Genomic DNA, 16,387 nt, shown 5'->3' with positions numbered 1-16,387 from the left:
TGGTGGTTTCAATCCCATTCTGATGTTATTGGGATTACTTTCCTCGACGTAAGAATCACCAGAGACTACAGCAGATTTCTCGATCGTTTTTATAAGCCTGAAACATTTCAACAGACTAAACCACTTGAGCTTACTCATTTTGATCGTTCTGATGATGAAACGCTTTTTCAAATTGTTAATATCTTACAATTCGTTAGTGTTATTCGCATTTGCTCAGATTCGTTTCAACTACACACCAGGGAGTTTTACTATACTGTTGATCCTTCTCTTTTCCGATGCTTCGATTCGGATGGTCGGGGCCATTCATCCTCAACGAGAAGAGAAATATTTTATGTGACAAATTTGTATAAATTTGTATAATATAAAATATGTCGTAAAGTTTCAAATATTTTCACAGAAATATCATTCGTATAAACAGGCGCCTGAAGCGCGTTGCAAGCATTACAGGAACAAAAAAAAATTACGTAAAGGCTATTAGGCATTTACTATTACAAATGACTCGTACGCAAGTACAGATAGACGTAGATGTAATCTTAAAGCTGGGGAGTGAGGCCTAAAAATATACCCTGTACACACAGACGTCGAAGAACTAACTGTCGATGTACCAAAATACCCGCTATATTAGGGAAGAATAATAGAAACAACAGACGTTGGTCTCAAGTAAATCAATCCGCCTATCTATCCGCGTGTATCATATAACCATCCATCCGTCCATTCACGCGTGCGTGTTTAACGTTTCCAAAGATATATCGTACGTCCAATCAGCGACTGACATCATATTTGGAAGATTTTTTGTTTATTTATTATTCCACTCCTCTCCCTCGCACTGATTCGGAGAAAAGCAAACATTTGTCCCGAGAATAGTTTTCTGATGTATCCAAATTTAGCTACAAGTATGGTTTTATCCAGATTACGGTGAAGTAGCCGTGTGATTTCTCATCGAAATTTCAAAGGGGTGGAAAGGCATGATTTACCCATTTTCAAATTCATGTTACTCGGAATCAAGCGATTTTGCGAAATATTGAGCATATCGAGTCATCCGTGCTCGTCTTTGTTTCGAAATGAGCACATTTCGTTGCAGAGATAATTTCTGCACGCAAGAAGAACCACTTTTTGTTTCATTTATTGCGGAAGTACTTGACCGGTACCTGAACGCGGCCAGGTAAAAAAATAAACGCCGAGGTTAATAATTAATACAAACCAATTGTGTGTCTGCACCTCTTGCACCGAGAGCAATTTTCAATTTTTATTTACCATACAATGATCGTCAACTATTGTCTAGGTGCATAATTAAAATGACATTTCTAGCGATATTCTATTCGATTATTCAAACCGTTACTGTAACGGCGCGCATTTTACTAGAATCTTGTAGCAACTGTAACAATTGAAAATGTTCTAAAAAAAATTCTCTAAATTCTATTCCCCGGTTTCTGGGATTCCTCGATTCCATGGTCGGCTGGTCTCTCACTTGAAGAAGATCCCGATCCTCGCAGGATGCAGTTTATATGGTGTTATAAAGGGAGCCGAGTATAAGTAAGGAGGTCTCGACCCGGTCTATGGCTCGCAGACTACCTGGCCTTGAACGGGCAATGCAGGTGAACCACTCCCTTCCCGTCTCTCTTGCTCTCTCATTCTTTTTCACTCTTTCCGTCTCCCCCGTCCTTCCCCCACCGGACCATCGACTCGCTCACTCACTCTCTCTTTCTCTTTCTCTTCCTTTATTTCTATTGTAATTAGCTTTAGGTTATTATTGATTTTGTAAACTATCTTTTGTAATTTATGCCCCAGGTGTAAACTGAATTTCCGTCTATTTTATCAAGTACGTCATTTCCTCCTATATTCGTGTGTTTACTTTTACGCCATCTTGTACAGCTTTATTGATTTCCCCAATTTGCCTCCTGTATTATAAATATTTCAAGCGATCCGAGATAGCGGACTCGTTAGATCTCCGAATTGGTTGCCGTATTCAGGCCGGTGTATGGCCTCCTGTATTCTAAAGCACGTGTATATAGTGAGACGCCACTCCCGTTGTCCCCATTCATTCATAACATTCGTATAACACACCGCAGTGCCACAGACTATAGACTGTTTGTTATCTTATACATATACAATATATTTACGTACAGTATGTATGCAGAGGAGCGGAGTGGAGAGAAAAAGAGAGAGAAAAGCCATGCCCTGATATTTTGATGCGGTCGTACCGTGCCTTATAGCTCCACGGATTGAAGGTACCTTGTGCATGCTTACAGGTGTTTGTGACCAGGCGCACACGCATGTACGAAATCATTTACAACATCCATGTGATTGCACGTGCGGGTCAATTCGATTCCAATTTCATTCGGATTCCTTTTGCAACGATTAGGAAGGTCTCAAAGAAGCTGGCATCGCCAACAAAGATTTCTTGAATTACGTGGTATATGTACCGCTTTTAATAGTTTTTAAAAGGTGGCGCCGTGAAATGTTGTTCAACGTTGGGAGTCAGACGAACTTTTCAACGATTCGTTTTCGGCCCATTGTATTTTCATCAACACACATCATTTTCTAATTTTCCTTCCGTTGTAAATAATACGATACCATCCCACCTCAGTGATTTAAATTATTCGGAAATAGAAATATGCAAGACGACGAACTTGGCAAAATTTATATTTTTCAACAAATAATACGAACCGTGGAAGTAATGCGACGTATACATTATTTAAGTTATGATAATCTTCAAACTATAATCTCGAAAATCCGTTGAAAAAAAAAAAAAAAAAAAAAACAAACCATATCCTCGTAACACTGTGTGAATTTTTTGTTTACATCTCCCTTCGTCCAAAAGAACGTAGAGAAAAAAAAAACAAAAAAATAGACAGATGTATGCCAAGAGCTGGAAGAACGGGTCGGTGTGATTCACGTGCATATAATACGGTATATAAGGCGAGCGTACAACAAAAGTAATGAAAAACTATACATCTAGAGCCAAGAGTCTCGCGGACAATGGCCACGCGGAGAGAGCCCCGCGGGCTTCTTCGCGTAGTTGGTCGTCGGACTTCTCCTTCGACCGCAGGTCCCGATTCTCGGGTCGGTCGCACCTCACCTTGGCTGCGGCCCTTCAACCGTCTACGACCCACGCCTCCTCCCCCTCCTCTTCGCCATGACGCTCCGTCCGCTGCACTATTCTCCGATGCACGTTCACCTGCCCACGGATCCCTGCGTTACCCACGGCGCGACTCGCTCTCCGTTTTCCTCTCCTCTTCCTCTTCCTCTTCTCTCTTCCTTCTCGTATGCGGGACGGGGGACGAGAGAGCGAGAGAGAGAGAGAAAGGCTGGTAAACTCTCCTGCAGTCCTGGTCTTGAATACTGCATACTGCACGCTGCACCGAATGCCTAAGCTTGGACTTCTCGAAAAGTGGTCGCTCTGCTTTCAGAAAGAGAGACGGAGAGAGACGGAGGCTCGACGATGGGAAGCACGCGATGGATGATCCCAGCCTGTTAAGTTTGGACGCCAACTCTTCGCGTGTGTAACGTAGAGCCACCACCGCCTACGGACGTGTGTGTGTGCCTTCTGGTTAAGCCCATTCCATCATTTCGCTACTTTCTTTGAAGGTTATTTAGTGTTTCCGGAATATGATCGTGGTGATCGCCCCTTGTGCTGTGACTTCCTGACCCATATTTTGTATTTTTCAGGAAACAGTTTATATATGAGAGAAACGCGAGATTCCTCAACTTGTAAACGTTCGCATATGTTGGTGAATTCTATAGTAGATGAAAATTTCCGAGAATCAGGGTAGGTAGGTACCGAAAGGAAACTGTGAAACTCAGCAGGCTGAATACCCGATTCTGTGCATGCGAAAAACAATTCAACTCTTACAGTATTATTCGTTAATGCCTCACTCCTCGGGCTAACTTGTTTTCGGTTCGAAAAATACTACTTTGATTCTATACGAATTATGTGACAATGCATCCTATTCTCTCACGCCAGTCTCGGTCACACAATTCGTATAGAATTGAACTCGTACATTGTTTCGGACCGAAAACAAATTAACCGGAAGAGTAAGACGCTAATGAATATTACTGTACGCCGAAATGGTACATAAAAAAAATTTGCATCAATGCGTGGCATCCATAAACCGCGTTTGACAGCTGAAACTCGAGATGGCCAGTCTGCGTATGAAAATTCGAAAAAGCTCGCGCATGCGCGGTTGGATGTTTAATCTGCTAAAATTCGCCATTTCCTGACGGTATAGTAAACGAATTTATCAACACGTGTGTGCAGAGAGTGAAAAATGTGATTTTGAACGAGCATCGCCAGAGTTCCGCGGCATCGCTCCGATCGACCAAGTCGCATCTGTATCCGACCCAAGGTTGAACTCGTTGTTATTATTATTATTATTATTATCGAGGAGTTTTCTTATCTCCGACAACCTTGTCTGTACGTTGCTCGGCGGAGCACGATAAATGCGCGTATATCCGATGTAACGAGAAGCCGTGCGTTGTTTGTGTGACGAATTAAGCAACTTCAGTTCCATCGCGACGCAGTATGAGAATGAAATTTGATCGAATCTTAAAATTGTGGGAACTGCTGGTAGTTGGCGATACGAGCGGCGAAAGGTAATACAAAGAGGAAATAGGCAAACTAAGCTGGAAAAGCAGAAGCGTCGTGGGCGGAAGGTCGGGACGGGGCCAAAGCTGCAGCGAAACAAAGAAAAAAAAAATCAAAAGAAAAAGCCTGACCACGCAGATCTTCTACGTCGAAACAGCATAGAGAACCGAGCGATTATGCTTCTCGGGATCGAGAGAACGCCCATCGAATTCCTCAACGGCCTTTTCAGTTTCTGACCTGAAACTGCGAGAGATTCTCGGCTTTTGTAGTCCTCTACGAAGGGCAGAGTGAGTGAGTGAGAGAGAGAGAGAGAGAGAGAGAGAGAGAGAGGAAGGTAGGGAAGACAAGAGAAGTGCATAGTGCCGCGTTTTCACCCGGAAAGCCGAAGAGTCGAGGAAATTTGTTTAGGACGCTGCTGCAGGGAGTTGAAACAGTGCCGCGCGATAGACGCCCGCCTCTCTTTCTCTCTTTCTCCGTCTCTCTCGCATCCGAGAGAGCGTCGCGGCCACTCGGCTGTCCGCCGTCCGGTGGACCACGCGAGGCATGCAGGCAGCAACGGCAACGGCAACAGCAACAGCAACAGCGGCAAGCAGCGGCAGCAGCCGCCGCGCTTCGCCCGTTCTCAGGCAGGTCAGTGATACTACTGCGTCAAGTTGAAGGCCAACACCCCCACAACGCGTTGCTCCGGCTCTCGACAGCGCCGAGGCTGCGATCCTATATATGTATTATAAATACGAGCGAAGCCCGATATCTCGTGCTCGCCCCGATCGTTCCGCTAAGTCACGAGATAATAACACGTGATAACCGACGTGTACGACGAACGACGTGCGACGATACGTATTTTGTATTGAACGGTTAGGATTTAACTGTAATTATGTGTATATAATAACGAGAATCGACTAGCGTTCGATTCGAAGGCAGAGAGAGAATAGAAGGGAAATAAAGAAAGAACCGGCCAACCAAACTCCATTCGTTGAACCGGGAACACTTTGTCATCGATCGCTTTGCGACATTGTTGACTGGTCCCCACGTGACCGTAGGTATAGATTCAATGGCACGGAAATTGGTAAACAGTGAGAAATTCATGAATTTACGTAAGATTCTCTCAATATCAGGTTATGAGCGGAATGAATGGCTAAAGCAGTAGAGACACAACAACCGATAATTCGTTTACAATGTCTGCGTGTGATCAAGTTGAAATGTGACGATGAGTAACGTTGACGTAACGAAACTTTGACAAAAAATCTTACGTACTCTTTTGCAAATGTCAAATGACTTCGAAATAGTTGAGATGGCAAAATCCGATTACGATATGCTTCATTGCTGTTTACTTAACATTCCAAAATTCCGAAATAACGCGTTTTCCGAAAACTGCACCGTCAATATTACGTAACGAATTTCAACGCATCGCGAAATTTATGATATGAACAATGGGAAAAAAATTTTTCGCAACGTCGTAGATGGTTTAAATTTGACAAATAAATTTTTCTCTCTTACGCACTATACTATTCTAATCACAGAACAAGAATATGCCGCGCTTATCGCCAGATTCAAAAACTTCTCCAGCATTTACTCACGGACATTTAATTCTCGTAACCTTTCGTCTTAAAGTCGTACAAAGTGTGAAGCAAAGCCGGGCAATAAATTACAGCATTTACATTACAACATTCGGGGACGAGGCGCATTATGCGCGATGCCAACGGATATTGTGACATTTGACAGGGCGGGCCGACTCGGGCTGCAGGGGAACCCGGCGGTTGACTGACCAGCAGGCTGTCATTGACCGCAGGTCACCTCGGAGCAATTTGAACAACTCGAAGACGACGCTGGTATCATCGCTAATGGCATAGTGCCACGACGCCGCTTCGCAAATGTTCCACAAGCAAGGCTCCGTACAGGCATAGGTGGTAGCATCCTCGGCGAGGCCCGCCATTATGGACCCCAGCCGCAGTGCGTCCGTCCATCTATCCATCCCTCCCCCCCTTCTTCGCCCTCCTCCTGCCTTTCGGCAAATACGCGGCATATCGCGGAGCAAGACTGCTGCACGTTGCGTGATATTACTCGTGTGTTTTTTCGTTCTTTCCTTTTTCTTTTCACATACTCTATGCAGATTGTATATATCTAAATGTGTGTGACAAAATATGTACAGATTATGTGCGATACGCGGTGTACGACGGTTTCTTTATGGTCGGAATTAGGTGTATCATTGTGTGAAATGGACTTTGATAAATGGGCGGATCGAATTACGGGTTCGGCAAATATTGTGAAAAGGCAGCTAATTTAACTTTACAAGTATTGCGCAGTAAATACCGAGCTACCCTAACGGGATTTCAGAAAATGTGGATAAGAGAAAGTTTTAGAGAATTGGAGAGAGAGAGAGACGGAGATAGAGAGAGACAGAGCTCTTCAAATTTTCTTGGGTAAAATTTCACCCCTGTCGGAGTGGCTCGGTTTTTACTCCGAAAGACTGACATTTCGATCCGCAAAATTTCGAGAATACGGAGAAACTGAATCAAAAATATTTTCTAACGGTTGCATTTGGAGTCAACATTTTTCTTCTTTCAATTCATCCCGATGATTCTTTCTCAGTAGCACAATGAATACATCTGTAGAAACAAGAAATGATAGCCAAAAAAGAAAAAAAAAGGAAGAAAAGACAAACCACGGTGAGGGTTAATATTGTCGTGTTAAAACAAAAATTCTAATTGATTGAAAGTACGTTATCGCCGTTCTTGAGTTATGAAAAAACAAAGCACACCAAAATCCTAAACTGTACAGGTATAATCTTGTGAAATCATACAGACAAGTTTTATAATACAGGCATGTAAAATTTCTGTTGTAAAAAATGTATCACTTAATCTCGTTTGCCATATATTTCTCATTATTGAAACCGTACAAGCAAAACGTGCGATGCGATATATATTACTGTCTTAGATTATTGCAACGTTTTTTTCTTGCTGGAACAAGGTCTGAAATTTTACAGTGCCCCATACCGTGTCACTCATTTCTGATTAATTAAGTAACGTGTAAAAAAATACAATTTTCGAGAATAATCTAAATATAAATAATAACATATTTGTTTTCGTAGATATTGAGAGCTCGGCTTTAGCCCGCTCGTTCGAACAAAAAGTACGGGAAGATCTGATTTTGCTAAAATTCGGCTTCAGGTTGCTCTAACGTAAAAATAATAGGTATACAGAAATTTTAAGATAATTTGCTAATCTGCAAAATTATGTTCGTGTAAAATAAAAGGTGCTTGCAATTATTTTAGAAACTTCCTCGAGAAACTGTGTTAAGGATATTTTTTGCCACTTCACATTTAAATAGGAAAAAGTCATCTGCAGGGAGTTACCTCTCATACACACGTGAGTTGAACACATCGGGATGATTTTTTTTTTTTTTTGTTTTTTTACAGCAAAAACAAATATTCGAACCTTGGTTGAGGCAAAAAAAAAAAAAGAAAAGAAAAGAAAGTTCATCGCTCTGATTTGAAAGAGTCTAATTTAGACGCAGTTTCGATTTTCGAACGAATCGGCACGGTCTCGGGTTCGTTGGCGAGCACGCGCCAGGGTTCCTTATACCCGTCGACAGAGAGGCCGGAGATTCTTGTTCTCCAAATAGATCGATGACACCCGCAGGAACCATCCGACGCTCCCGCTGTGCTCTCCCTTCGCTCTCTTCTCAGCGTCGCGGTGGTGGTCGCAGACTCTCGCTGCAGCGCCCGGTTGTCGCGTTTATCGCGGATGCAACCGGCCCAGAAGCGGAGGGACGGACGCCTCTGAAATAACCGCGAGTCCGCAGCAGACGACGGAAGAAGACACGCGGCCGCGGTGCATTGGACGCAAGAACGTGGGTAACGGCAGCCACGCAATGTCCTCGACTTGTTGTGTGCGTGCGAGAAGAAGTTAAGAACGACGCGACGCGACGCGGACGCACGTCGGTGGGGGTCGACACTATATTAAGATTGAACTCCACTGACACCGACGCCGTCACCGTAGCCGCAGCCTCGAGAAACTAGCGGATATTATTTATCGAGCCGTAGGTGCAGTCGTTACATCCGTATGTCGGGTCCTGCCTTCGTTAGTTACATCGTGACAGGCGTCGGCGATTATACCGATGACTGCCAAAGTGCAAAATACTCTTGCAAAACAACAAACGTCGTAGTTTTATACCCACCATAAATATACCATAGAGTAGTTCGTTTCAACCCTTTCAGTCACGGTGGGATGCTCAGCTTCCTACCTCAAAAATTTACGTGTCCTAGCCTTTTCACACTTTATTTACAACTTTATATGATCTTTGTTACTTTTCATAACTCCAAAAACCCCCTAATTACAAGTTTCGGTCAGAATCGTCGACTTTTGATAGTTTTTTCCATTTTACATCCGCCATATTGGATCTGCCATCTTGTATTTAAAAATTATCAAATTCAGACTTCAGATTCGTGATCAGCGACTCCGAAAACCCCCCAATAATAAAATTCAGGCCAAAATATTGAGTGACTGAAAGGGTTAAAGCAAGAACACTTTTTTTTCATGTACCTAACTGAAGTTAAATTTTCGACGAAACTTTATAGATCCGAACTTCACGATACATTGATTTTTGTTTCAATGTGCTAAACTTGCTGTATATAACAGAAAAAACAACAGATTTAGATCACATTATGATAACCATCCATACTTTATGTACACCGGGTTAAGTGGTGGAAATTATCGGCAGTACAAAAGTTGTGAAAACTTCAAAACTTTCTAAAAGAGCAATACTCGAAAAGCTTTGCAGTGGAAACTTTTTCTGCAACGGTTGAGAAAAGTCACTCGTTCTACTTTGGCAATAATAAAAAAAAAATGTTAATACTTGAGTTAATTAGTGCAAAAAATTGGATTTCAAAGAGCCCGTAGGTAGACCAACACATGCCTGCAAGTTACATTGAGGAAAAAAAACAACGCCTACGAAGAGGCAACCCGACTCTCTACTTGCCTTCTGACGGCATGCTCGGTTGCCTATCAGTAGGCGTCTTTCCCCATGGCGAAAGGAGTTGTAGGCATAATATATTCTTCGTGCGGTGTTCCCATAAAATAAAAGTATACAACAAAGGTCCGTAAACACGTGAATTTATCGATTATACGCAAATATTGTTTTACTGCTAACGAAGATATTATTTTTGCAAAATGCACAGAAATTAATCGCAGAAAATAGGAAATGGAATTATTAAAGGCGTGTAATATTTAATCATCACTTGAGATCAAATATTTACTTTTATTTAGAATGTAGAACAAATATGTGCTCGAATATGTGTATGAGATGATTGCAGTGATACAAGAAATTTTCGTGACTCGTATCATAATAATAATAAAAAAAAAATTAAAAAAAATACGATCTTGTCTTTGAACTGGAATTTCAACGAAGATTCTCAACGAACCCAAAGTTTCAATTGAATCTTATAACGAATTCACGTTACCATCGTTAGATGTACAAAAATTACGAAAAGTCGAAGCGTTCGGTTCTCGACGTTTCGATAATTCTCCCCCTTTCCGATCGAGAACTCCGTATCTTTTGCAACCCCGCGGCCGCGGCGCGCCTGTGGGGTTCCATTATATTTCCACGGGGTGATTACCGAAGGGACGGCAGACAAACACCGGCTCCATGCGAATGACTCAACGTTAGGGGTGTATCAACTGTGCCATGGTCCTAGCTACAGCTGTCGCGAGAAAAGGAGAAAAACGAGAGAGGAAGACCGAGTGATCGGGAAAGGGAGAGAAATATTACCAGAGCCTGAGAATATGGATGGTGAGATTGTATCGATTCCGAACCCCGCGCAGCGCGAAGGTCCTCGTGTATAATATAAATAAAACAGCATTGTTGGGTATACATACGGGTAGGGATAAAGGGCGTGTGTGTGTGTGTGTAAACGGCGAGCGGAATATCAGACAACCACCCTCTAAGCTCCAAGAGACTGGCGCGACGCATTGTCGCGTGACGAGTTGAATTTTAACATAACGACACATTAGGACAAAAATCGTCACGTTTTGCGATTATTCTAAAGTAACTTCGCAGGCGTTGAGTTTCATGGACGATATCTTATTTCGATTTACTGCAGTACTGAATCCCGCAGATAATCGTAAGGTTGCGCAATACCGATTTTTCCTAAAAACACTTACGATTAGCTACATCAACATTAGAAAGTTTAAATTCATAAATATTTCTCTTCTTTATTTCTCTCTCTTAGCCCTGTTTAGTCTCTGCTCTTAGAATATCCATTTCATGTTTTCTAATTTTCCCGTTTAATTACAAAGCCTTTTGTCAAATTGTTAACATCTTAGCTCGTGTTATTCAAAGCTGAAATTCATTTCTATTATCGTTGCTTCATTCGCGTTCACCGTCATTGTCAAATGATCAAACTTTCCTGTCAGGTCCAAGTCAGGCTTTCAGACCTCCTAGAGGCAAGGAGCTAACCTTGTAATTGTTCAACTGTGATCGCTGCATCGGAGCTACCGTCATGTTTCGGATTTTTTTTTCCTTGACGAACTTGATCCAAAAAAACGTCAGTAAATATCCACTTAACCTTATTTTCTCTCGTAAAGAGTGCGGACCCGCACGTCGCTCGTAGTTCTACAGAGCTCTTCAAGTAAAGACTGAGGAAGGGGGAAGAAATTTGAGTCTCAACAGATCGTATGGTAGCAACAAAGAGCCACATGACACTTTAACGTGCCTTTCTTCATCCTTTTTTCGTCTTTCGTCTTTGTTCCGCGAAGCTTATATCACAAGAGTAAAGCAGGAAGCTAATGTCCGACAAAATTCAAACGTCGTGATAATCTTGCAGACATTTCTTAGAATATAATTCAAGTATCGAAGTATGCCTAGTTGAACATATGGTACAATTTAAGAAAAAAAAAAACAAGCTAGTATTAGCTTAAAAATGTATAAATGAACGTAATTTCATTCATCGACTTCGACTTTGAAAAAGGTTTGCACTGAACATTGTTCCAGTTTCATTTACCGTCATCGATATGTTCACGTAATTTATCGAGGAAATGTTTGATACCTTATAAAACATGTATACTGATTATTAGGCGGGAGAATAACGTAAAAATGAAAATAGAACTTTTAAAAACAAGTAAACTTTTCTATTGGAATGATTTATCTTCCCACATTTATAATGTACTACCAAATTTTAAAGATTTTTTCAAACAAACAGGAACGCAAAACACATTCGACATTCAGTGATACAATATCGAGCCTGCTGACCAAGGATATTTCAGGTCGTTCTTGTACATCTTATTATACGATATGGAAAATGTATGCTTATTTGGCGACAGCTTCGTACCTCATACGTAACCTGTATGTATCCAAAGTACGCGAATCTAGCCAAGTAACCTTTAGCAAAATAACATTTTGCACTTACCTAAATTAAACTCATAAAATAAGCAGTATAAAGATAACTCAATGAATTTCGGAACGTTCCTGCAATCCGAAAATTTCTCCTTGTAAACCACAGTGTTTAAATTACTTCCCCCGCATCTCTATCTCATCATTTTCAACTCACTTCCTTCTTTTATCATTCGATTCTCGCTGCAGAGGTACAGTCCGATTCTCTGAAGCTGGCGATAATACGGGCCGCTTCTGACCGACGGTTATTTATGGATTCCCTTGCCGGGCAGCAGCGGACACAGCTTTAGCAGAAGGGAACAAAAACCAGTCTCTCTCTCGTCTTCGCCTTCGCTTTCGCCGTACTATTATATACCCTCGCACAAGTGTCCGCAGCGCATTTTCCAGAGTTACGTAAATCGGTGTGTGCGTGCCTATACGCACATATATCCAGGAGAAAAGAATTGAATCGATTTTTACGCCGAGCTGTTAACCACTCCCAAAATATGCTGGTGTATTTACAACTGTTCGTAAAAAAATTTTCACCCGACACTTGAGTGCCGAGGGAACAACTTTGAAATGTTAAATATACCTTCCAACACTCCGTGACGAAGTCCTGCGAAACTTATCCAGGAACGGTTGAAATTACAACCAAAAATTCCCTAAATCCGATTTCAATGATCCGGCACTAGATTTTTAATGAATCGACCACGCGAAAATTTCAGATATTTTGATACTGATCTCATATTCATAATAAGTACGCTATAACCAAGGTAATGACGAGTAAGCATATCCAACCGCGTGCTGGTTTACGCTTATGGAACAGCCTTTGTCGTGCTATATGCACGATCCGCAATACAAGACGATAGCGATATCGCCCGCCAGGTCTGCTCGAGGCCTTGAGAACTCGGTGCATGCTCGGTTCGACCAGGGAGTGCGAATAACTTGCAAACCCGAGGAGGTAGGTTACGTGCATTTAATGCGCCGCGCACGTCTTGCAGTTTACTTATTTCCCTTCGCATCAACGCCGCGTCGCCCTCTTCGGGTTCAGGGTAGTTTCGGGGCAGATGGACAACAGGATTCGACTCTGCTGCTATTCGTGTAATACCGTAGCAGAGAGATATTTTCTGCGATATTTCAAGCGATAGAAGTGTACACTTCGTGCATGTTCTTCAGTATTAAACAGATAAAATGGGAAATGTACATTTGTGTTCCCATTCTGGTGATGCTTTAATAAATTGGCGCAACGTACCAGAAATGAAAGAATTATTTTCTGCTATTTTACGATTAGTTGGAATACCCGAATACGATCTGTATAGGTATACCATTCAAACGAGCGTTCAACGTTCGATCGATAAAACTACTGCATGCTGCAGCGGCAGAAACACACGTATGCATTTATGTACACACGCGTATGTTGTATTTACATACAAATAAGGGTTTCGAACTATATATATGGTATATGTACTTACACGTATCCCACCTATACCTACTGGATGATCACGTCTAAAATATACTATACGCAAACTTGACGTTATGCAGCTGTAAAATCGTGCAGAGCGTTTTATCACCATATTTCAAAGTGGGAATCAATTCTAGATTACATCATGCATTCATTACGGTGTATTTGTTGGCTGTAAGGCAGTCCGTTTCTACGCACAGCGCTGTCGCTAGATCGTCACAAAGAACAAAATTCCCCAACTTTTCTCAAGCTGGATAAAAATAGTAATCATACGTTTACTTTCATTGTCCATTTGATAGGGCAAACAAAAAGGGGTTTCTCTGTCTCTGCACGTGACGCAAAAACTGTTTCAACATGAAATCCTCTGTTTTTCTAACAACCCCCTGAACATTTCATCGGAACTCCGGATTCCTCGGACTGCTTTCCGGGCTGCGGTTAAACCGATAGTGAAATCTCATCGCGCCATCAGAAAAAAAAGACACCTTTCCTTTTCGAATTTGTCGTGTCAGGGATAGGGCATCGCAACTCGATGTTATCAGCGACGACTGAAGCCAAGGTGAACGGGATGCGAGCAGGGCTGAGTTGATGGTATAGGTTCAACGGAACGATGTTGGAAAGGTGGTAAAATGAATAGAAGATGGGCTGGCGTTTTTCTTTTTCCCTCGGTTAACTTGCTGAAATTGACTACATATCGACAAAAATTGTTTAAAAAGTCAAATATTCGAATATGAACCCAGAGCTTGGAGGACTTTGGTAAAAATTTCCTACGGTATAATACACCAGTGTAGAAAAAACCTCGGGGTGTCGCGTGCGATCTAGAAAGTAGACGGTAAATTCTTAGAGCGACAAGAGGAAACGCGGCAATGTATTGATCAAATACGGAGCAACCCTTAAACGTGACCGCGACTCATAACCCCGCTTTATATTGACTTAATAGTGAATCACCGGTCGGTGTATGGTTACCTCGATATAACACACACGATCAACGCACCCCGTGGTAACTTTCCCTGCGAGAATTGAAGTCAAGTTTTCCCGCTTAGGGTTCTATCCTGCCCGCTTGCCTGACTGACTGTCCAACCACCACCTCTCATCCCCTGCGGTCACCGGGTATAACGAGCGACCGCGATTGCCAAGGTAGGCAACGTACTCTTTTCAGGTTCCATACCGTCGTTGATGCCGATCCCGTGGGAACCAGAGCGCAAACCGAACCTACCTCGGCGGTTACTTGGATCAATTAACCCGTATAATCGATCTTCTCCTGCAGGCAGCACTTACCGCGTACCGTGGTAATGTGCACTGATTGTGAGTACAGGCCCAAATACGCGTGTAAATCCATAAGTGTACAAGTTTCTTTATCATAGTATATTTTTTCACCCGTTCTTAGTTACAGGTTACGCTTATTATATTGGTGTCTGGGATGCGACTTTGTCCTTATTGTAACACGTCGCTTTAAACCTACATCCACTTTTATTCGTTCGCGGTAAATCAGCGTTCCGTATAAACAAACCGTGATCGCAATTATTGCTAAACCAGTCGTCGCGTACATTTCCAGAACATGTTACGTAGTTACGTATCGCGATTATGGATTGATACGACGAAGATGGACGACAACGAGGGTAGGTACTTGAAGAAAAGTTTGCCGAGGGAAGGAAAAATAAGCTCTTGCTACGCTATTGGTTTCTATGGAAACCATTCGAAGGATCTGCGGCAGTAAATATGGCAGCAACGGTTCTAGCGAACCCCAAAATACTTGGCGCTCAAGGGTGGCCGCCCTGTGCTGCTTCAGGATAACGATGTCAGTCCGAGCCCCAAAACCGCGGCTCTGGCTCGTTTGTCATGCTACATCGTGGCCGACACACACACACACACGCGCGCGAGTGCTTTATATTTACTCATCTATATACAGGCGCGAATGTGTGATACTTTAGGCGATCTCTCGATCAGCTTTAATCTTCGTCCTGCACTCTGTCGAGGGATTTCGCAGCTGTAGGGATTCGTCGGTTCTGCATTATGCTGTACACAAGGGGAAACAGCACAAAGGGATAACAATAGTACGAAGGATTTCAAACTCGATGGATTCACCTTTTGAGGGTACGCTGTGATTGTTCAATGGCCTTTGATGTCGATGCATCTGTATCCCGTGGAAAAATCTGATATCGGCAGCGGGCTGGGCCAACATTGGTCGCCGCTGGTTGTTAAACGGCCCGTGCTTGGTAATAGACGTGAAGTCAGTATTGCAACGTAATGCCGTGACAAGTTCTGCCAACATTGGTCAATGTGTAATGTAATGTAATGTGCAATAATGGGCCAGGCTCGGTTCGCGTTCCTCGCCCAATATTCTACGCTCTAACGGCCCGATATCATAAGGTGAGGTCGGAAGAAGTTACAATTGTGACGTCGGGCAGTTATTAGTATACAACGCTTAAATGCAAGTTATTTTTATTGATTCTTGCCTCACTTGTAATATAGGACATCGATAATAACTGTTTTAGTCAGATTTGCCACTTCAATCAACGTGTGTAAAAGTTTCGCCAGATTTTCAACTTGCTAGTGTAATTGGTGTGGAAAAGATTATAAAAATCTAGGTAAAGAAAGAGGATATTTGCTATTTTGCACAGGTAATAATGATAGCAATAGCCCGGATTTTTGAGCAATGACGAATGCATTAACCAATATACGTACAAGCTTTCAAATTTGTATTCGATTAGAAACAAAATGAGCTTCGATTTATCAAGACAAAAAAAAAACGTCGATATTATGGTTTCGGCATGACAAGATACGCCGAGAACGTAAAATGTTGAAGATTTTGGTACGAATTTTTGATAACACCAACCAGGTAGTCTACTAACACCTCAAGGCTGAGTAAACGGGGACGTTTCCTTCCAGGTTCTTTTAACATACTTACAAGCTTTAACCAAACTACAACTCATTTAATCTTCCCACATAGTTTTTTTCCCCCTCTTACAGAGTAGGGA

The 16,387-nt window shown here is 42.3% G+C and overlaps 1 protein-coding gene across 1 annotated transcript in view; it reads right to left on the bottom strand.

The window, feature by feature from the left end:
- Positions 1-16,387, bottom strand: part of LOC124306996 (RNA-binding protein MEX3B) — a 41,400-nt gene that overhangs the window by 2,524 nt on the left and 22,489 nt on the right. The window lies entirely within an intron of this gene.

This window comes from Neodiprion virginianus, chromosome 6 (assembly GCF_021901495.1).
Source record: "Neodiprion virginianus isolate iyNeoVirg1 chromosome 6, iyNeoVirg1.1, whole genome shotgun sequence".
Lineage (NCBI taxonomy): Eukaryota > Metazoa > Arthropoda > Insecta > Hymenoptera > Diprionidae > Neodiprion > Neodiprion virginianus.
Note: the sequence above shows the minus strand (reverse complement) of the source record. Positions and strands in the feature narration are given on the sequence as shown.